This window comes from Seriola aureovittata, chromosome 20, assembly GCF_021018895.1.
Source record: "Seriola aureovittata isolate HTS-2021-v1 ecotype China chromosome 20, ASM2101889v1, whole genome shotgun sequence".
Lineage (NCBI taxonomy): Eukaryota > Metazoa > Chordata > Actinopteri > Carangiformes > Carangidae > Seriola > Seriola aureovittata.
In genome coordinates this window covers 9,771,061-9,796,013 of record NC_079383.1, presented here as the reverse complement: position 1 = coordinate 9,796,013, position 24,953 = coordinate 9,771,061, and the positions used below count along the sequence as shown (strand labels likewise).

General features: G+C 40.1%; 1 protein-coding gene across 1 annotated transcript in view; it reads right to left on the bottom strand.

The window, feature by feature from the left end:
• Nucleotides 1-24,953, bottom strand: part of ctnnd2a (catenin (cadherin-associated protein), delta 2a) — a 278,083-nt gene that overhangs the window by 153,790 nt on the left and 99,340 nt on the right. The window lies entirely within an intron of this gene.

Here is a 24,953-nt window from a genome sequence, read left to right as displayed (position 1 = left end):
ATGTTAAAAAAAAATGTGACTGCACAGAGTAGCTTCCTTTTGTGAATTCCTTTAACTGTCTGAATATGAATTAGGATTACACTCTGCAAAGCTTTGCTTGACAGACGAAGGTTAAAATATATACTCATGAATCTGACCATTGCTTTTCTGCTTTGCTGCTAGTATAGTAAGTTCTACGCCATGGGCCCTGTCATGGTCCGTCAATTATAGATAATGTTTGATATTGGTTAGTTTTTTTGGTTCAGTTCTGCCTTTTGATTCCAGTTTTATTTAGCTATGGTTCTGATTCTTCATCTGCGTCATCTTCTCTTTTACACTTGCTTGGCACACTAGCAGCTGATTCTGGGACAGATTTACTTGGGGAAGTTGAGAAGGAGAAAATTGCAGAAAATACGTCATTGTGTCAGATGGACCCTGGATTTGCTATATCTCTAATGTCTCTTGCCACAATGGCATGCGCACGCACACACACACACACACACACACACAAAAGACACTATGCGAGAATGAAAACAATGTGATGGGAGAACTGTTTGCCTTCATGTGCCTGAAGGAGAGCCAACAGGCTAACAGTAGTAAACATTGTGTCACTGTGTTAAAGTGTAGTTTGTTAGAGAGAGAGAGAGAGAGGCAAGACAGAGAAAGAAAAATTTGCATGAGACACCCAGAGAGCTGGTACACAGGAAAGAGCGATTTAATAAGCATTATTCCACAACACTGCACACTCTTGCCTGCAATGCCACAACACTACACCCAGCGAGGCATTGTATCTCTTTTAACAGTGAGCCCGTATTAGAGAGACATTTTAAATTCACTACTCCACTCTTAACCAAGCACACAGTTTAAATCAACAGACAGCGTCCTCTACTGTTCCCAGTGAATTCCACATGTATGCATACCCACACACTCTACTTGGCATTCACAAAGCTTGGGAGAAAAATATAGTCTGCTCCTTTAGTCCTAATTTGTGCATAGGGATGTGTGTTTAGGTCTCATGGGAATATAAAGACTGAGGGACTTAAAGTATAACCCAGGAATCCCAGCAGCCACATCCTTCATGAGTTATTAGGCCACAGCATGGAGAGCATTACTCTGAGAGAGTTACACACTGTCACACAAGGTTCTGCTCAAATCCTCCAGCTGCCTCCTTTCACAGATAGTAGCACTTAAGAACACTTGCCTGCCCTGATAAGGCTGTCAGCGGGAAAGTGAGCATGTGTATGTGTACTCAGCAAGCAAACACACATGCACACATCCACAGTTTGTTCTCACATAAAACAGAAGATCCACACAAACATATACTTTATGGGTAACGCATTCAGCAGCAAATACTGCACAGAGCTAATTTTAATTATGTCTTGGTTACTTCTGTGCACACACAGACACACCTACATACACACAAAAAATGCACCAACCCTAACATTCAATAAATGAATTGCCCAGGTACTTGTGGTTCATTGGTTCATGCTTTATCATATCATATTTTTTTGTTTTTATACACACTTAATATTATTAGTGGTATTTTTTTTAATTCCGTCTGATCTACAAAAAGGACAAATAAACAAATAAATAATTTACAAATGTGCTGACAATTCAGCGCACAACTTTCTATTGTATATGACTCTTGTTTTAACTAAGAACTCACGTTTTAATGTCTGTCTTCGTCATCTAGGATCTGGAAATATCCGAGTTGGCATCTTGGTTGTAGCTTAGTTATGAAATGCAATGCACTTTGGAGTGTCTCTCCTGACATGCTGCTGACAGCGCTGTCACTCAGACAGTGGGGCTGAAAGTATGGGATTAGTCAACAGAAATGAGTCATGCTGCCCTGCTTGTCCAGTGCTCTGCTTCCCTCCATTTCCATTTCATTTATGGTTGGTTCTATGGTTCAGTCATTTTACAAAAAGACCTGGTTTGTTAAGGTAACAGGTGCCATACAGTATATGTAGCTGCCTATGTGCACAGGTATTCAGATACATTCACATCAACACAGATACAAGGTGTCAAATTCTCAAAACACTGAACCAAAAGCACTTCATGTCTTCGATAATTGCTATCCTGTTGAGTTGGAGAGAGGAATAAATGGATGGCTTGGTGTGCAGTACTGGCCGATTTCATTATTACCAGCATTAAAACAGAAGCCTAATAGACCATAATCCCTTGTGTGACGTTTACTTAATGCTTTATCAAGAAGTAGTTATAAACACATCTTGGCTTCCTGAAATCTTGCTATATTTGCAGGCATAAATCCACATTTCATTATTTGTGTGTTTTGACTGTGGGCCAAGGGATCGACTAATTTCAATTTCCAGCGATTACCTCGCAAGTATAAGTTAGTTAAGAAGGAACTTAACAGAAAATGACAATGAGCTTGCATAAATTACTACAGCACACAATGAATGAAACAGAACTCCTTCAGTTTAACAATTTTCAGTTTGAAAATTGTAAGTTTTTGATCTGACCCTTGGACACTGAAAGAGCAATACAGACACTGGACCGATTGTCATTATGATAATCATGGTTTTTCCTGCATAGAGAATTATGAGGCAGCTGCAGGAGGGCGGCATGACATTTGCCGCCCTCCTGCTCTCAATAAAACTCTGACAGGTGTCTTCATGTAAACACTATTTTTGAACAAGCGTTTCACTCGGTGGATTTCTGTCATTTGTAATTTCAATTGGGGCATTATTTTTATATAATTATATATATTATATAATTGGCGCTGTATCATAATCAGCACAGTGCACTGGGAAAGACAAAGAGGAAGAAAAGAGCTGCAACTTTCTTGAGGGAATTTCCTCCAAAGAGCATCTGTTTATTCCCCACAGCAGGGGTGTGTCAGGCACTTGTGTATTTCAGATATTATTAGATAAAGACAACAACAACAACAAACTACAATTACTGCCTCGTGGTTGTATGCCTCCACCAACCAGCCAAGTTGCAGGTCACAATCTCTCCTTCCTCAGTGCTGAATAATGGCCAGAAGTGTTTTTGCAGAACATTATGTTGTCAAAGTGAAGTTGCCTTTGACCATTTGGGTATAAAATGTCATCATTTTATCATTTTATACAATTAGACATTTATGTTTCATAATCGTTATGGCTTGTTTTGAGAAGTCACCATGACCTTGACCTTTGACCACCAAAATCTAATCAGTTTATACTTGAGTACAAGTGAGTGTGTGTACCAAATTTGAAAATATTTCCTCAAGGAGTTACTGAGACACATTGGGGCATTATTTGTCTTTCCTCACTGTAAAATAATCAGACAGAATTTTGGAAGAATGTCAAAACCATAAACCAAATGTAACAAAAAAGAAAAAAAAGGAAAAATATTTTGATTGATCTGTTGAATATTTTTTCAATTAATCATTTTATTTAGTCTTTAAAATGCCATGATATTGTGAAAGATGGACAAGGCAACATCATCTAAATTGTTATATTAGTAGAGTCCTTTCGGATTCACTAGAACTCCTAAAATAAATAAAAATGAATGTCATCAAAATAATGATTTAATATGTCATAATCACATCAAAATCCTGCACATTGTGGCTTTGGGGTTGGAAATATGTGTCCACATGAGCATCAAGAATAAATCAGAGGTAGAAAATGAAATGGTGCTACTTGATCTCCATGATGATAATCATTCATTTCTTCCTGCATAGAGGTCTGATGTCAAGGTCAGCTACAACACACCTGGGACCTGGGAGGTATTCATTGTCTTGTTCAGGGACAGTTGAACAAGCAGGATAGGTGGGCTTGGATATGGCAGCATGATCCCAGGTTCTTCAGCTGAGGGGTGCCTGTGTAAAATGTCAGTTTTCAGAATAACTGCTGTTCATTGGGGTCATTACAAAGAAGTCCAGTCTATTTCATTGGAAATTTTCATTACACTATACACAAACCTACAGTACTAATTAGCTTGGAATGACTTTCACTTATTGAATGTCCCCCTAAAACATTTATGTAACCATGTGGCCATTTGATCAAAAATTAGAGAAAAAATGTCAGGAGGCTTAGAAAACATGATCAAATGTTTCTTTCACTGCTAAATTGAGTTGTGAAAAGCAGACTAGTTCACTTTCCTCCTGTTGCATTTAGATAAATCCTAAAAATCACTAAGACCACTAAAACATGAATTGTTTCACACCAAGCAGGTTAAGCAGCTTAATTTGTCGATTTCTTAATTTGTTGTGCACATGTTCAATGGCATGTGTCTTCAATAGATTATTTATACATTACAGAGGTAGGACTTGAATTTGTAATGTGTAAATCCCAAAAGATTTACAGAGCAAAAGGACACTCAGGCACATTCAAGCATTTGGATGCAAACACATTTGTATCTGCACGTTGGTTGAAAAATTATTATAAATATCAGCATTCAGTTTTCAACAACAAAAAAAAAATGTTTTTCAATATTGTTGCCTGATGCATGACAGAGTTCCTCCTTAAGAATGCATACATCGATACCTCTGTGCAGAAGGGGGGTGTCCTGAAGGTGACAGGATGCATTGAGCACACTGGCGTCCGGGAGGCACTGGAAGGCAAAGGAGATCTGGCAGTCCTGTGGCTTTACCTCACCAATGCCAACCGGTCAAACCCACACAAGCTGGTTGAAACATTGCTCAAACGACACCATGTCCCAGGTAATATCAGGGACCTCATTCTGAACTACTACAGCTGCTTCAGTTTGAGAATCACCTCTTGAATAACATCATCTGCGCTGCAACAGCTGGAGAAGCGCTGGTCTCAATGATATTGTTATTGCCTTGGCCATGAACATGCTGGTAAAGTCTGCAGAGGTGGAGTGCAGAGGCCCACTCACCAAGTCAGGTGTGCTACAACCCCCCCATCAGAGCGTTTATGGACGATCTTACTGTGACGACAACATCTGTACAGGGCTGTAGATGGATCCTTCAAGGCCTGGAGTGTCTCATCACCCCAGCCAAGATGGAGTTCAAGCCATCAAAGTCCCAGTCGCTGGTTGTGAGGAAGGGGGAGGTTACAGACAAGCTCTGATTCTTGCGAGGAGGCGTCCAGAATCCATCAGTTGGAGAGAAGCCAGTCAAGAGCTTTGGCAAGGACTTCAACTGAACCCTGAGGAACACTGTAGCAATCCATGCAACCAGCAGCGAGTGGGAAACCTGGCTCACAGCAGTGGATAAAACAGGGCTGCCAGGTAAATTTAAAGCTTGGATAAACCAATGCATGCTTCCACGACTTCTCTGGCCCTTGCTGGTATATGTTGTCCCTCTGACCACCATTGAGGGCTTCGAGAGGAAGATTGACACAAAGCCTCAGCAGCATCGCCTTGTACTGGATGAAGAACACGCTTCAACTTCCCTTCCTCAGTCTGACCGAGGAGTTTATGGTTACCCGGGCAAGAGAGGTGCTGCTGTACAGAGACTCAAACGACAGCAAAGTCTCCACGGCAGGCATAGAAGTAAGAACATACAGGAAGTGGAGGGCACATGAGGCAAATGGCCAAGCTAAATAAAGCTGAGCAGTGGCATCAGGACGGGTAGGCCTTGGCAGCATTCAAAGACCTCATTAAAGCAAGGTCCAGGGGAAGGAACGACACCAAGTGGTCAAGGAAGAGGTCCGTGCAGGGGTGGAGGAAGCCTGCTCCAGCAGGATTGTAGGAATGTGGCAGCAGAGGGCATGAACTCAATGGGAGAAGACCTTGGACCATAAGATCACTTGGTCAGAGCTCTGGAAGGCTGAACCTTGCAAGATAAGATTCCTTATCCAGTCGGTCTATGATGTCCTCCCCAACCCTTCCAACCTCTTCTACTGTTGCCTGGCAGATACTCCAGCATGGCCACTGTGCCAGGGTAGAGTCACGCTGGAGCACATCTTAAGCAGTTGCCCGAAAGCCCTTGGAGAGGGACCCTATAGCTGGTGCCACCACCAGGTGCTGATGGCCACAACACAGATTGTCAGTGCGGGGATGTCCATCAGCAGGCAACAGCAACCAGCAAGGCACACCATCACCTTTGTCAAAGCTGGGGAGAAGCCACAATAGCCCAAGTGAAGCCAGGGGGCTTCTGGCATCAGTATGCATTGCAGTGGCCACGCTCAGGCCAGACACGGTTCTGGTGTCAGAGACAACGAAGCAAATGGTCCTGCTGGAGTTGACCGTCCCCTGGGAAGAGCAAATGGAGGAGGACTTGGAGAGGAAGAGGGCCAAGTATGAGGAAGGCGAATGCCGAAGCAGGGGCTGGGGGACCCAATGCAACCTCATCGAGGTCAGATGCAGAGGCTTCGCAGGCCAGTCACTCTACAGAACTCTCAAAATGTTGTGTGTCAAGGGACTGCACAGCAGGAAAGCCATCAAGAACATAACTGATGCCGCAGAGAAGGCATCAAGATGACTGTGGATCAAACGGGGCTATCCATGAAACAAACAAGCTACTTAGTAACATGCTGGGGCCTGATCACCCGCAGCTGGGTCGCCTGAGTGAGGGTTTCTGATGTTGACCCGAAACAACCGATGACCCCAGTTTACATCACTGATGATGTGTCTAAGTTGTATCGAGAGATAAATCATATGTGATGATATTGATATTAAAATATCTTTATTTTTATTTATAAAAATCATTTATTATTTATTTATAAAAATGTTTATCCACCCTGAAAAAAAAAAATCATTAACCTGACACTCAATATACTAGCAACAAATTTTCCTCTCTCATTTATCACAGGTTCACTCTGTAAACAGCTCGACTGATGGATCACTTCAGTACTGACAAACTGGGCAATGCAAGAGGCTGCACATACATTTTATATCAGAATATATGCAATGTATTATTATAGTCTAGGGCTGTCCCAAACGATTATTTTTTAAACGATTAATCTAGCGATTATTTTTTCAATTATTCGACTAATCTAAAGATTTTTTTTTTTTATTAACCTAACAGTAATTTTATTGCAATTATTTTCAAGTTAATCATTTAATATAACAATTTGCCCCGTCCAACATCTTGACTCGCTGCACCATGGTGTTTGCTCTTTATGTGCTCGTGCATGACTGTCGTGCTAGAGTGATATGCCAGATGCACTTTGCAGAGTCTGCAGACTACCGCACTGTTGGTGTCAAGATTAAAGTATTCCCAAACTTTGGAGGACCGTGTGCGAGCCTTTTTTGCCGCGTGTTGCTCCACACGCTCCATCGTACTGCTGGTAGACGCCGCCGTGTTGTTCAAATAGATTACACAGATGCAAATCATTCATGTAGTCAATGACTTCAATTACATCACCGCGTTGTCCCAGTCCGTGCGCTGCGCTTGTATCCGGGTAAACCAAAGAAGATGGATATAAACGGTCCCATTAGAAAGTTCCGGTTTTGTTCTATGAACATTTACCCTGTGTGGTTTTACACGACGCGTCGACACTAAAATTCCACATCGAATAATTTTTATAATCGACAACATCGATTACGTCGGATAATCGTCCCAGCCCTGGCTACTGACAGGCTACTAAGTAGGTAATTTTAATGAAAAATCAAAAATCAAAAGCAATCATCAGAGCTTACCATAAACCTAAGTGATGGATACACATCTCTCTTATATAACTGAGAGTGCTGAGAGGCATCATCATCTAACTTGCACTTGCTTAACACTTATTGGTGAAATCTTTCCAGTAGGTTTCATCCAAATGTTCACACGCAATCAACCAAGAATCTTCATCTTCACATGGATGCATGAATGCACGCATTGGACCAATTGACAGCTTTGCTCAATATGTGAATATCTTCAAATATGGACTAGAGGATAGTCTGGAGACAAATACCTGACTTGTTGGGCAGAGAAGAACCAGAGCTCCACACTGACAGCATGCGAAGCGTTGATTTGGAAGCTCATTAAACCTTCACACCAAGTGAGTGTGAAACGTCGATGAGCTTCCATGTGACGTATCTGTTTCTTTGGAGTGTGAAAAATGCCAGCAAATGTAACACAAAATTATGCTTACTCCCTTTTCGGCATGGAGCTCGTTTGGGAACCACTTTGTAGATCTTTCTGTTGAATAGATACAAACCTAACCACTGGTGGTTGTCATAACAACAGTGTTGTACTTCATCATCGTCAGCATGACAGTGGGACACTAAAACGGCAATCTGTCAATCTGGAGTGGGCTTTTATGCTCTGTAGAGGATGTGGGGGTGGGGAGTGTGTCCACGTGTGTGTGTGTGTGTGTGTGTGTGTGTGTGTGTGTGTGTGTGTGTTGGAGAGAGATAGATTTGAATTGCCTTTGTGTTGGGAGTGGCCCAAATGAAATTGTGAATAAAAAGAATGAAATCAACTCAAAACTACATATCACACCCGACTCACACAAAAATATGCCAAAACATTGAGCCTGAAAAGCAAAATTAGTTTTTCTATGTGGATGTGCAGGGATGTACGGCTTGTCTACTTTGACTATATGCAGTATATAAGGCAAAGAATGGGTGTGTGTGTGTGTGTGTGTGTAAGCGTGTGTGTGTGTGTGAGCGTGTGTGTGTGTGTGTGTGTGTGTGTGTTTGTGTGCATGTATATCCCTGTGTGCGAGCTCTCTAATATTCTATTCAGAAAACAGTCTATTGTGCTCAAAACAAGGCTGAGGACAAACTTTTGTGGATATGACAGCTGAATGACAGTTCAACAGTGGGGCTGGAAGAGAATTGTCAAGTCAAAGTGTTAACTGAAATGACTTCTAATGCCTGACTACTGACAGCTGCAACAATAACTCTATCCTTCAAAAAAACAAAAAAAAACAAAACAAAGAAAACAATGCACCATGGTATTGACAACTCCAATAGGGATATTTTAACCCTCTGCAGCCTTTTCCTTTCCCACTCAACCTCTTTCACATCTTTCAAATTCACATGCAGATGTTTAGCCTATTAGCATTTGTGTCTGCATGTTCTTTTAAGTGTGTATATGTTGTTTGTATTTTGATTTTATGTGTAAACCAGTATATGTGCATTTATGCATGTGAATGGAAGAAATACCCAATAGAAGTAATCCGTTATCATGCAGCCTGATTCTCACCTTACACACACTTGCACATGCTGCACATGCAAACGCACACACACACAAATGTGTGTCTGCATGCATGCTCTAACACACATTCATTCAGTTACTTGTGTGTGCCTATGCATGCACAATTGTGGGTTTCCAATGTGAACAGCACCTGCTGGTTGCACTATTTCAGCTCAGGAACATCTGCTGTGTGTGTCTAAATCACCAAGCTATTATAGTTATTATGAAAGGTGGGCTATCGCTGTTTTGCACCAGCACAGATAATGACAGAATACCTCCATGCATAATTCACCAGGGACGGGTGGCCTGACACTGGGTGTGCCCTGTATTATTGTGCTCCACACAGACATTATACTGAGCGTTATACTAATCTAACAAGGCTCACTGCAGCAAGACTGTTATGACATGTCAATGAACTGGAGATTAAAAGCTCTACTCCTAAAATTATGAAATGTCAGACAAAAAGTTTCACTTCTGGTAGATGACTGAATGATAGAATAAAATTTTAATGTGATCATTGATGATTCAGCTGCAGATGCAGTTAATCTTGTCATATCAATCAACTATAATAATTTGCTTGATCCTCATTATTAAACCTGAAAGTATTAACCTTTTTGTTATAATACACTAAGACACTTTAAAATCTGGTTTGTGGTTGTTGTTTTATGCATAATACTTTTTTTATATGCAGCGTTTAGCAAACTTGCAGTTTGCACAGTAGATGCATGCAGAGACCCAGGAGCCTTGTAATATTTATAAAAAATGTGCACAGCAGGAAGTTTAGTAGAAAGTAAATAAAGAACATATTATTCAGTAGTAAGTACAAAAACCATTTACAAGCTGGAGGCTGCAACCAGGCAGCCATACAACAGGAGCAGACTGCTGACTTTCTGATTGTAATGGCAACAGAAGAGATTCAAAGAAATATGATGCTGATTCAGTTACCCCAACGCCATGTTCGAGTTCTCAAGGTCAGTGTAGATTCATTTATAATGGTCTTGCATACACATACACACACAGGCATATACTGTATATCCCTTTACCTTGAACTTCTTTACGTCTTTACCTTGAACTATGCAATAAGATTCTCATACTGTAGCTTGGTTTGTTTATCAGATTTCAAATTTTCTATTTGTCTACTACTTGGTATGCAATATTTACAAAGTGATGTAAAACAAAAGAACACTTTAACAAAACCATCAGCAATAATTGGAAGATATGTGGTGTTGGCTCCATTAAGGCCTCCTTGACTGAATCATAATTGCATGTGACAGAGTAGCAGTAATATTAGCATAACAATTCACATTTACATATGAATAATAATACCACAGGCTACTAATTACAGCAACAACAAATTCAAAGAGGACAGATGATGTATCAGCACACTGCTGGCCCACAAAACTCAGAAAACAGTCAGCTACCAGACAACAAATCAACAGTACGTCTATAGCACAGTGGATGTCAAACAAATCACAGGTTCAAACACAGTTTATAAAGTTCTTGGTAGGGATGGGAATTAAGAACCAGGTCCAAATTGTCCAAAACACTGGAATGCCCCCAATGCCCCCAAGTTCATCGATTCCTTTTATCAATGCTTACATGTTTTTCAGAGCCGGGCGGGCCTATACGCTCACAATGCAAGTTGCATATGGCTTGGAAAATTACGAATATAAAAAAGAAAAAAAAAACAATATGAGAGTGAATTTGCAGGAACAGCAATCAGATAAACTATATTGACTATTGATTAAATATTGAATTATTTAACAATGTGACTGTGTAGAAAAAACCTGTGTGGACCTACTTTTTCACATGGAAAATTGATTAGGAATTGTGAAGGGAATTGTGGACCGATAGGCAGAATTCATGATGGCATTGGTATCAATAAAATCGAATCAATTCCCATCCCTAGTTTTCAGTGGTGTCATAAAAATCTATATTTCCACAGAAAATGTATTTTCAAATGTTTCCAGCTGGAGATGAGGGGATGAACGCGCAAGTACTAAAATTCAATGTGATGTCGACCCCACTAAGCATGATCACACACCACTGTATAACTGATAGAGAAGATTATTTGCCAAACAGCGAGGGATTAACAGAGATTACAGAAACCAAAGTGAAAACACTTGGCTGCAACACCCATCATAATTTGCCAACTGTGATGCTGGCTTGCAGTCAGAAATGGTTTGGCCCCACCCAGCGAGAGTCACTAATGATTGATTCTACACGCAGAACTGTCATTGTCGCTAACTGAGGTCTGAGCAGTGTGCAGTCAGTCACCAGAACATTTTAAAGGCTAGTTGTGATTTTCATAAAGTGGATTGTACTCTCTGAAATTAATGTGTGACTGATGCTGAGTTTGATTCCCATTTCATACTCCTATATTTCCCTCTTAATTTTCTGTGGTGTCGTGATCAACAATTCATGGTAGGTCAGGAAATGTGCCATATGTCTGCCACTTCTGTTGAACATATCATTTTCATGGAGTGATGGAGCAATCATAACTTTTTCTGTTTTTATGGCAATTCCACACTTTCCTTCTTCCATCCACCTTTACACAAATCTGTTCCTTCAGATGAGTGGAAGGAGGAGCTTCCTGTTCTTTAAGAGTCCATTTATGCCAGCAGACATACTGCAGTTGCTAGAGCCATATTTCTTTTAGACAACAAGCAAAATCACCCCACTGTCTCTATCTTGTCTGCTAAATAAATTGTAATCTCCTGCAGCCCATCAGGTACTGTGAAACCCATACACACACACATCAATATGACACAAAACTCACACTCAAGGGCAGTAGTGTGATGTCATGGGCGAATAGGACACCTCAGAGCTTTGAGGGCTGAAGGAGTCAACGGTCTAAATCACTCATCCCCCAGAGGATAATCTAACCAATGATTTAGTGGGAGTCACGGAGTCACTCTCAGCAGCTTCCACTCCAGTGGAGGGATATATTAGTGTGTGTGTGCGTGTGTGTGTGTGTGTGTGTGTGTGTGTCTATGGTTTTGTGAACAAATTTTGGTTTGAAACCATGGTTGTGAGGACATTTTGGCCAGTCCTCACAACTTGAAAGGGCTGTTTGACTTGGTCAGGCATTTACTTTAAGGTAAAGGTGGGTTAGGATAAGGAGCTAGGGAATGCATTATGTCAACAAGTGTCCTCCCAACTACAGAAAGACCAAGGTGAGTGTGTGTGTGTGTGTGTGTGTGTGTGTGTGTACAGTATGTGTGTGAGCAAGCAAGGGGAGAGAGGTTATTCGCCTCACACTGTCACTCTTTGAGGCTCCCATGAGACCAATTACCAATACCCTGTGGCTCCACACACACACACACACACACACACACACACACACACACACACACACACACACACACACACACACACACACACACACACACATAATCTTACACTACATAGGAATTGCCGCTGCTTGACAGTGTGATCAACATAATAGCTGAACATGAGCTTCATACATCAGTGTCGATGAGTGAGAGGTGACGGCGGCTTGAATAGTGTGATAGTTATTACATAAGAACACAAGTGTACACCGAGAAAAAAGAAATTCACACAAAACTCAACATGTCAAGCCAGAGGCACCAGGAGTAAATGTTAGCCAAGAAAGTGTTTGATGTCACTAATGCTGTGTAAACTTGTAAGAGGTCAGCATGATGAACAAACAAATCAGCTAGAAGCCTGTTCCTTTTTGCCTCTTATCTAATTATTGACATTGGAATGGACACTAATCTTGTTACAGAGCACAGGGAGCTTGCGTCCTTGTTTGGTACTGGGTTTGATCTCAGAGTTTCTTCTGGTCACTCAGCAAAACTCTTCAGGGCAACATTCATTTTATCTCAGGAACACTTCTGGCTGATTGATTTGCCGAATGCCATTTGTTTGAATGTAAGAGGACACATTGTACCCCCCACAATAGCAAAATCCTGGGATAGATCTAATAGTTTTCTTTGAAAAATTCTGATTCAACCTATTTCCACATAGTCAGACAAGTTGTGTGTGTAAACAATAATGTGGTCATGTACTGTATACTAATGCCTTGCTGGACCTATCAAGTGAAAACGAATAATATTCATGATCTATTACATAATTACATGGTGTAGGTGTGTTCGTAGGTGTATATGATGATGAGGCTGTTCACACAGTGCACAGCATGAATACAGACATACAGTATGTGGGAATTTATGCATACATGTGATTCATTGGTAAGAATGATGTGATGTGACATGAACTGTGGCCCTGGGGCTGAGGTTTTAATTAACTGGTAGGAGAGGCGCTGGCTGGTGCAGCTATTGCAGTACCATGCATCGCCATGTCTGGTCCACAGTGACTCCTAGAGCACACACACACACATAGCACAGACACACACACACACACACACACACACACACACACACACAGCACAGACAAGGACACACACACAAACACGAACACACAAAAAAAGCCATCTGGCTATAGTAGGGTGCAGCTAACTTGTGAGTGATGTAATTTTACTGTCTCTCTTTTTGCCTGCTAACATTGCAAAGTTGTTCATTGTTATGATTTTGTCAATGTGTAGAAGTCAACATTGGCTAATGTCTTGAAAAATTAGAGAAAGAAAAAAGGTTTGATTTAGTAATGTTGTTTGTTCCCTGTTTTATGTATAAGTGCACAGACAAAACACAAATACACAAAGCTAAATCAGCTAATCAGTCTTTGGTTGTTTTACTGTTTTGATTGTGATGTTTTATTAAAGGGTATTAAATCTATATTCAGTCCACATCTCACTTTCATGGTGACAACCACAAACAAAAAAATGTGACTAATACATTTTCAAACAAGAAAAATTACACCTATGCCGTGTTATTCCACTCTATATTATGAATGTATAATACAGAGAAAATGGGGAAAAAAAATAATAAGAAAGAATGTGGTAATGACAGTGGTAGTGGAGGACAACAAATGTGTGAATTATATTGTACCTTAACCTTCGGCACTGCAGGTGTGAATGATAAAGAGTAACAACTTCCAGCATGTTTTAAAACAATTAATTTTCACTTCAAGTATCCAAATACCTCCATTTTGTATGTTACTACGGATTTGGTTTAATTTGATGCTATACACAATGTATATTGGGTGATTCTGAGCTTTCTTTATACTGTTGAAGATGATGTCTACCTCCATTTTTAGTGATCAAGGCCCCTGCAACACTAAAAAAAGAAAGACCTGGGATTTGATGTGCTTACTGCATCTCCTTCTATAAAATTTACCTCATCATTTTACACTACAGTCACTTCTTTGCTCTCTTTTCATCTTGATTCATCTCAGCTAGAGAGGAGAGCAAAGATACAGATTCTTTTTGTCTGGAAAATAGCCAGGGGAGGCACCTGAGGGCTATAACCTCAGAGTAAATGCCAACATTAGCACATTTAAGCTAGCAATAAGACAGGTGGCATCTTAGATAGATAATAAAAAGCACACAAGCACAAACATTATTAAGTAAGGCCTAAACAGGCTGTTTTACAGTCGATATAAATGTACAATGTTCAACATGATTGCAAGTTTGAGTTTATAAAACCATTCATCATGAGCAGGCCTCAAAGGATTGATGATAAAAAACATACAAAAATGAGACGGTACGAGAAAGAAACAGCACCATACACACTGTTGTGGAAAGACCAAATGTCTACACGAGGACAAAGGATGTACTTTGCTGTTCAGTATCTAAAGTAAAAAAAAAAAAGTATATGGTAATATGGTAGAATTGATATTGTTGTTATTCTTATTGTTCTCACAAAAATTCCTTGATGTGTACATTGTATATTCTGCAACTCTATATACTGCCCACATACAAGTTGAAACCCGAAAACTGAGTCTGTCCACAAAATTTCATCTAGATTATGCCAGGTTTGACTCATCGAGTGACTCCCACCACCCGCACTGCCATCTGACTCATTGGGTTACAATGCAAACAAAAATCGATTTAGGAGCATCGAGAGCAGGTGATAAAAGTCACAATGAAAAGTGTAATCAAATCATCCAGTTATGGCTCCTGTGAGGAGTCTGCCCCCACATCCAACCTCTGGCAGAGAGGAAATAAACTTTCTTGCTCCTTGTGTTCTCTATCCTCTATGAAGTCTTTGTGGGAATATGATGCTTTGTTCAGCGCAGTATAGAGCATGCACTGCTTTATTTTTCAATTAATGAATCCAATCAATCATTTGTCCTGTCTTTCTGTTTGGTTTCAAGCTGCAGAAGGCTTTAATAGCCTGCTCACGTAGGCACCGGAGGTAACGTTGCAGAAAGCGGCCTGGAGTCTAAACAGACAGTTTGTCTTTTTTGTTGATTTTTGTCCTCTCCACATTGTCGTTATGAATTAATTACAAAGTGTTGGTGAGGTTTCCAAAGATAAACTGAAGAACTTCAATTTGTGAAAAGAGGAGGCTGGGCACAGTTGTGTGCACACACACAGACACCAAAACCACCGGTCCCTGGAACGCATACACACACAACCCTATCACCCACATAGCCTCCACTCCACAGGTAAAGAGCTTCTCCTCAAACTGCTCCAGGCGTTGATACCTTTGGCCTCAGGGTATGGTGCCTCCAGAGGACAAACTTATTCTCTGTCTCTTGCTTGCTCTCTCCTGTTTCTCTTTCACACACAGACATACATATGCAAGTCAGACCTTTTTGAGGCATTCCTGCACAGACTCTTTTGATGACATCAGTAAGGGGACAAAGACTTGAAAGTGATCATGTTTTGCATGCCAGTGGTAAGATGCATATTCACTAGGACAAATATCTTCATTACTGCCTCTGCATTCATTTTTTTGGTTTGTGTCCCCCCCCCAAAAAAAAAAAAAAAAAAAAAATTCTTTGAGAGCATCTCTGGGGCATATTAACTCTTTACTTATCTCAAACACATTGCACTTCCTACAAATTCTTCACAATAAAAGCTTCCAATAAAAAAGTTTGTCTGCAGAGAGTTTTTTAGTGTAAAGCAGCCACAGTAGGAAAAGGCTCAGCTTTTATTTGCAGTCACTTAACACACCGTGGCTCGGCACAGCTATCCCCCACTGTGAGGCTATAGTGTGAAAACCCTACAAGACTCTGGACAGTATTACTATATTACCTGCAGTACTGGATATAAATATATCCTGTGGATGTGAATGAGATGGTTGGTTGAGCCAACCTGAACAAAAAGCTGTGGTATCTGAGTCAGTGGAGTATTAAACGGATCACATCTCATACACTTCGTTCCCTTTAAATGACAAATGTGGTCCACGTCCATTTAAGTTTTTTATATCCTGTTTCTATGTTAGTTTTATATTACACCGTGAATGTGAGAAGTCATACATAATTGCTACAGGATGTCACGGGTAAACATGGATATTCCTGTGAAATTATACATTATATTTATATTTCTTAAATCCTAAGAAACTTTATCAAATCCCAAGATTTCCCTTGTATGGAAATTCCATATCTGGTACTAAAACAGATTTTCAGCTATCTACTACTAGTTTTCAATATTGTGGGTAGAAATATACCACAGTGGAACACTTATACACTTAACACTAATATTGACTGATTGACTGATTCATTTGTAACATTACAAGTAATCACTTTCTGTAATGCATCCCCAGTTATCACAGTGTTTTGTACTATAACTGTTATAAATTACAGTTGGCATTTTTTGAAAACGGCTTACTTTAATCCTGTTAAATGGAAACCTTTTTTCCCCAACACTGATCGTGCTGTCACCACACACACGTAAACAGAGGAAAACATGCCTACAAGATGGCAAGCAGGCAGACAGGCAGGCGTTGAGTTAAATACACACATGCACACACATAAAACACCAGAAATGCTGCATAGTAAAAAGCATAATAACAGTCTGTCAAGCTTTTGAGTGTGTGATCTATAAAATATGTCAGCGTATGGATGAATGCACACACACTTATGACTTTTTTCAGCCATTCTTGTTGAATTGGCTCCAAAGTCAAGATCACAATCCCATATACATGCATGCTAATAACTGCCTTCTCTGACCTGACACACACACTATTCAGAACAATTACATGCACAACAGTCAGGAATGCCAAACCAAATGATACACACACACACACACACACACACACACACACACACACACACACACACACACACACACACACACACACACACACACACACACACACACACACACACACACACACATACACTGAAAATTTTATGTAATGAGCTCAGGGTGAGCACTAAGTGTCTGATCAGACACAGCAAGAAAACTTACTGTTTCTTTGGCTAATAAGGAAAAAATAAACACTTAGAAAACAAACGATAAAGTATCCCTCACTGTGAAAATGCCAAAAGCAGCAGCAATATCATATTTTCATACTTAGTTAAAATGTGATCAGAACTCTCTTATGAATAAGTTATGGATGAGTGACGTGGATAAACAAACAGAAGAACCTGTTACAAAATCACTAAATATTATCATTTGGGACTATTATGGCTATTAATGTCAAAAAACAAGAAAAAAAACACATGTTCAAGTAGCCATCAGGTGACCTATTATATACCATCTGTGGAGACATTTTCTTCCACAGAATTTGTTAATAATCTCATTCCTCCTCCATCTCTTTGTGCCTCTTTCCCTCCCCCTCTGATCTTACCCCACACCTTGCTTTTTTGAATCAGCCTCTTTCTTGCTCTTTTTTTTTTTTTTACCATTCTCTGTCTGTGCTTTCTCTCTCAGTTTCTTTCTGTCACACACTCTGTTTTTCCCTCTCTGTCTGCCACTCTGGCATGGTTTCGTTGGTTCTTATCTATTCTCCCCACTATCTGGTGTTGAGGGAAGATAAGCATGCATTTGCATGTTTAATGAACCAAACACCCCCGATTCCCCTCAGTATGAGGACACACACACACACGAGTGCACAGATATACAAATGCACGCGTCCGGACAAACACAAACACACACATACACACACACTGCTGCTGCTTTTGGCCCTGCAGGCCTTCATCTCTTTGCAACTGACATGGAGTCACCAGCTGCTGACTCCTACAGGAATAAACATGGCCTATCTATCTGCCTTCACATCAACAGCTGGAATGACACAGAGTGGACATTATTGGGCCTAATCAAATCATTTCAAGACAAAAAGGAAATGATATGACATATTTGCAAGAAACAACTAAATCCCAAATAAAGTTGGAGGTTTATTTGATCCCTGAGAGAGCACTTAATGACTGAATACCTGATGACCAACGCTCACAAAAAGCTGACAAAATCCTTGACAGGGTAGAAACAAGATGTAATGGCTCTCTGCCATTACAACTAAATAGATATCCCATTATCTCTATGGAAAATACATTAATCTGTTATTCATATTTTGACAAAATAAAAAAATACACCCTCGGGTCCACAATCTCACACATTGTAAACAAAATCCCATATCTATGTGCATTACATCATTGTCTTTCAAAAAAATTATTTAGCAGAAGTCTTAAATCGTGAATACCTTTTCTGTGATTATTTGCTTTTGCTTAAACTGTTTAACTTTTATACAGTATAACCCGTCTTGTATTTTAAAATCTTCAAAATCCTGTATTGAAAACCAGAAGCACATTGTTTGACTTTCCTGCCACACTCATTCTGTGTTCTTCTGTTAAACATATTGCCACCCTGGGATAAATGTGACAGCTGTCTGCAAGATATGATTTGTCCAAAACAAAAAAACAGTTGTTGACAAAAAATAGGTCTATTTAAATAATAGCAAAATAAGACAGATTCTTCCTTCATGATGGGTGAGATGAGAGAGAAATTAAAAGAAAAAAACAGCAGGCACTGTCTTCATCATAAGGAAGACCTCAAAAATTGGCAACATGCATCAAAATGACAAACTTTAAAGTGCAAAGATTAGCATTAGCACTCCATTTGGTTTCATGTTGAAGCAGATTGTTTCTCTATGGAGTGACAGAGCTTTCACTGTTCTGGCCATCGTTCAAGAAATCAGCCATCGACTGGACAAGCAGGATTTAAGCTCCTAGTATACACTGGCTGTACCTAAATGTCCCTGAGCAACAATCAATCGCTAACTGCCTGACCTCTGACTGCACTGCTCAGTATGAAGTGCATTCTTCAATTAGCAGCCTTAATAAAATATCAGTTTTATAAATTTATTAACCTGGCTGCTAGCAATACTATCAAGTCATTGTAGGGTAACACAAAGCAAAAGGTAGGGTTCCTCCATATACAGTGAAATGTGTAATGTGAGAAAAAAAATGCACTCGCTGAAAAGCCAAGAAGTAATTTAAGGGCAAAGAGAGACAGATAGGGAGAAGAGATGAAACAACACAGAGAGAGGCAGACAGAAAGATAGACAGTAGGAACGAGAGCGGTATGAGAGATGTTGCCACCTGCCACCATTTTTCTCGTCTCTTCTTGGAAATGCATCATCAGTCATTAGGGGGGAGCATGACTTGTGGTATCATCACTCACACACATACACTCACATACACACTCACCCAAACACAAGGTGTATTTTAAGGTGTAATGCAGCGGCCTATAATTTGAGTTCCCTCTATACAGCATTTTGCTGAGCTTATAAAACCGCCTGCGGCTAATGGTGTGATGGATCCCTCTATTATCACTCAATGCAGGAGACAAGAGTGGGGTGTAGAGAGATAAAGGAATGTAATTGGACAGTATTTTAGCCGTGGCAAAAACAGGAAGGTGATCAGGAACAGAAAGAGAGCATGTAAAAAGCTGTAAAATGATATCTGCATGATGAAGTAAAAAAGCTCTCCAAGTGTGATGGACCTTTCCTCTAAATTAAATCAAACAAACATAACTGTGTATCTAAAGCTATTTCAGATTCATATGATGTAACAACAAAGGTCAAAAATGATATAAATCTGATATGAATGATAAAATAATATACTGAGTTCATATAGTGAAACATGATAAAATGTTAAAAGACACATTGATTCAAACCACACTTTTGAGTATATTTTCATTTGCAGCAGAGCTCTGTGAAACTTGGTCCACCACTTTGGTCCAGACTAAAATATCTCAACTGTTAAGCTTCTTTCATGAAAGGTCCGCTATAAGAATTATTGGATGGATTTCTATGAAATTTGGTCTAGCTGTTCATGTTCCTCACAGGATTAATTGTAACAAATATAGCACTATCGTCAGGTCAAGTGTGCCTTAGCACAGCATCACAGAGCCGCTGGCATGGACTGCAGACTATTGGTTCTCTTGTCAAAACACTGATGTCAAATGGGCTTTGAAGATGAGATAAGAAGATCAGGGAAGAGAGAAAAGTTACAGAGAAATGAGAAAATTGGATGAAACTGACAACAGACAAAAGTTGATGAAGAGAAGAGAATAGAAGAAAAGAGAACAGAAAAGAAGAGAGAAGGGTTGGACAAAACGTGATTCATTGAAAGACAACTAGGGAACTTTCACAAAATGTTTCTGGCACTCCCCATGAGCCAGGGGTCTATTAGTTGCTGTGATCAACTCTAATGTGTGTGAAGACTAAGCCTATACCAGTGGTGTGAATGCCTGATCCTCGGGGTAGGACAACTTTATAGTCTAGTAAGTGTGTTTGCCCCTGAGAAGAGTCTCGGGCACAGGCTGAAGAAATGTGTGGCTATGTGTGTGGGTGTGTTCACACAAAACGCACAAAGAGTGGAGCTGGTCCCTGCTGGTGTGGAACTAAATGTCACAGTTTGATTAGAATAAATAGTCTTATATAGGCTCTGGGACTGGGCACCAACATACAGCAGGGCAAGCATTTGTGTGTGGTGACTTACTGCTCTTGTCCACCCTCCCCCCATTTTCCTCACTCACTCTCTCTCTCTCTCTCTCTCTCTCTCTCCGTTTCTCCCTCCTGCTCTCTCTTGGATACTCAAGCTTTACCTTTCTCTGACCTACCCAAGGGGTTTTTGGGCAGATGTGTAAGTCCGAACAACACAATCAGAAAGCTGTTACTGCCTCAGGGCACGAACTTTACACCTCACTCACCCCCCCTCTTGCTCTCCCTCACACTGTTTCACACACACACAAACCCATATATACAGCGGAGCATGCAAACAACTCAATAAAAGCAATTCAAATATTGTGTGCACATGTGTTTATCTATACGTGTGCTGCAAAAGTTTATTGATCAGGGATCTGAGTTTCTGAGAGCTAATTTCTTTCTCTGTTATTGTATCCTTGTCACTCTCACAATAAACATAACATGCATTTGCCCATATAAAACACCTTGTTGTCACTCTGTCTCCTCTCTCTGCCTTGTGATTCTTAGTTACACACATAAACTATCAACAATGGCAGGAAAAAAATCTGTGACATCTGAAGCAGCGATCTGTCTGTTTAAAAAATAGACATAATCCACTTGCTTCAACTCCTGAACATCATTAATACATGACAGCAGGATACATAAATGATAAGGCCAAACTAATTCTCTTCACTCAAGTGAAGTGACTACATGGAGAGTCAATTCAGTTTATTAGCACAGTGATAAAACAGTAAAATAATATCTGTAAAACATAAGGATGAAAACTGGAGAGGATAGAGAGAAAGATGTGTAAAGCAAGAGAATGACAAATGCGAGAGGAAAACAAATGAGAACAAGCAAAAGACAAAGAGCAAGAGAACAGGAAAGAAAATGAAAGATAATAAATCAATGAACCTATTCTGTGGCTGCCACAGGGTAATGAAAGCTATTTATTAGCCATCTCCCTCTTTCTCTGTCTCTTTCCATCTCTCCTTCTGCGCCCACCCCCCCCCCCCCCCCCCCACACACACACACACATACACACATACTCTTTACTTTCCCATACCCCCAGAATGATACATCTCTCTCCACTAAATGCTAGTAATTCCATTATGAACAACAAAACACCCACTGAGAGGTCACATTTGTTTCACTCAACTTCCCATGTCATCTGCATACCAGCTGAGGGGCTGCCCACCTTGGATTGGATTCTTCTTATCTGACGTGACCTTTCTACTTTAAAATAATTGGCAAATTATAATAGACTCCGATGTGCTGTGATATGACCTTTTTAATTGATGACATGACACAACTATACTCTGTCTCTCTCTTAATGTGCATTATTTGTTCTAAAGTATAACTGATTGCTGTAATATCTACAATTGATCATCTATCGCATCATAATGCATATATACTTGATAACATGTGCCACATGACATCAAGCTGGTACTATGTTTGCTTGTAGCCAACGGAATATGACAACAGCATAATTAAATTTAGCCAGTAAATCCATGAGCTTATGTGGCATCTCATATATGGCCTTGATAATATTCTGCCCCAAGTAACGATTAGCTTAGTGGCTAGCTATTTATTTTCCAAACAGTTTAATGCACTAATAATGTGTCTCCGAATACCCAACAAGGTTACTGCAAGGCAGACGAAGGCCGGGGGAACTAATGATCTGAATCTGCCCAGAAACTGTAATTTATCTGCCTTTTAAATGAGAGAGCTACAAAAACACTGGTAAGACTCAAGTTCTGGGGTGCCCTTCTAACTCACCTGGTAGAGCACATACAATTAAGACTCAGTCCTTACTGCAGTATCCAAGTCAGCCCAGACCCTTTGCTGCATATCATTCTCTTTTACTCCCCCCTAACTTTCCTGTCTCTCTCTCTCTCTTCCACTGTTGCTGTAATAATAAAGGCAAACTCGCCCCAAAAAATAACTAAAAGTTCATTGAAGTGCATTGAGAGTTGCACCTTAGTTTTATTAATGATTTATTTCACTGTTGTTAACAATTCCAACTCCTACTGTGGAAACCCATAAGTGGAGAGTGAAACACATATATTAATCATGTAAATTCTGTCTTCACAGCGAAAGTTATAATTGTTGACCAATACTGTAAATTGATAAACACTTAAAATAATCTTATAGCTGAATATATCTACATTATATTATGTTATAACCCATTTGTTACCAGTTCAACTGCTTTCTGACCCTAAAAATTGAACATCTTTAAGCATAACAATAATTGCCACTGTTGACATTAAAGCTTGTTTAAAATTTTACCTTTGCTTCTATGCAATTTAAAATCTACTCAACAACTTAGGTTATCTCCATATGTTCACTTCTCCCGGTCTTGACTGACTCTTAATCCATCTACAGCATACTACATCACAGGTAAATGACACGTCAAAATGAATTATTGTATTGAAATCACTTCCTCTACATACTCAGCTCGTCGCTGAAATTATCTTCACTTGCAGGAAACACAGTGTCATATCCTATTCTCATCTTCATGTGATTTCGGGTTCTATTACTCACGTTGTTTTGGCATCTTCGTAATGGCGAAAATAGATTAAACAAATTGAAATGCATCAACCATAAATTCAGTGGTATAGCCCTTTAGAGCAGCACTGAAAGCTTGAGCTGCACAGCCAGTCACGCAGAAAAGACAGCAGGAGCAAACGTTTCCCACTGGCTGCCACTTACCACTAATGTTAGAAAAATGATAAATTGACCTTGGCATGACGTTTGGAGTATACGTCTTTGCACGTGGGTGAGTGTGTGTGTGTGTGTGTGTGTGTGTGTGTGTGTGTGTATGTGTGTGTGTGTTTCCTTTCTTGTAATGTGTTGTGTCGCATGCCAACAGTTCACAGTGTGAACAGATGTTAGTCAGTAATGCCCTGGGTTTCTGCACCACAGTCAGGCATTTTTTAGGGTCCTCAGCTCTGAGGAGGAGTCCATGGAGATGCCTGAATTGCTTTATCTAGCGGAACTCAACTAAGGACATGCAGGCTCGCAGCGGCTGCCAAGAACACACACAGACAGGCAAACACAAACACAGCATTCACTCCAAGCATGTGCAATACAAACCCACAAACAGAGGGGACACAAAATTGCACACATTTGGAGTAATAACACACAGACAAAAATGGAAAAATTCAGGGTACCAGGTAGCATGTGTGCTTAAGTTCACTCTCACACTGACAGGCTTATAACATAGTAATGGCCCAACTGCTGACTTAACATGGTGGCTGCAGCTTTACACCCACAGGAAACCGTGTCTGTGAGAATATAGATTGGCATGAAAGGAGAAGCATAACTTTAGAAGGATAAGGTAAGAGTATGTTTTTCAGGAAATGACAAAAATGCTACATAGAATATATAAGACTCCTATTATTTGTCTACTTGACTCTCTTTTTTTCCCTCAAATCCAACTATGTCATGTGCTTTCCTTCATTTCTACCCTGTGCTCTATTATAACACCTTTTCACTCAAAGCCAGCCACTACACTCTATATTTAGCTGCTGCCTGTCACTGACACCCTGATGAAGGAGAAGAAAATGAGTGGTGATGTTGGAGACCATGGGAAAGGTTAGCGCTGTCTCTTTGAATAGCATCAGACTCTCTCTGATCATTCACAGTTATATTGCAGACTGTAACATCTATACTTAGGCTTGGATCAAAAAAAAAAAGAAAAGAAAAGAAGCACAAGGTAGAATCTACATAAAAGATTATGTCAATCAAAATGGATAAAATAAAAATAAGAAGGTATACTCAGAGGTGAGTTGTCACGTGTGTGTACGAAAAGAAAGACACATGCACATCACACATTTCAGTTGACATGCATTGACAAATCTGAGCACACACAAGGATGGATGTGGACTCGGTGCCATATAGTGAGCTGTCAGCAGACAAACGCTTAGCTAAGCCAATCCTCTCTATCTGATGTGATAATCATAAGATGATGCAACTGTGAGACAGTAGACTTGACAGCAGACACACTATTGCTGGCACAGATACATGCACAAGCAGATATTCTCACTTAAGTGTTGCAGGAAATAGCAAATGGAGAATTCTGATGAACTTTCCAGTAAAGTAAATATACACAAATATATATTTGAAAGTTACAGGCTATATGTTGGGAGATCAAG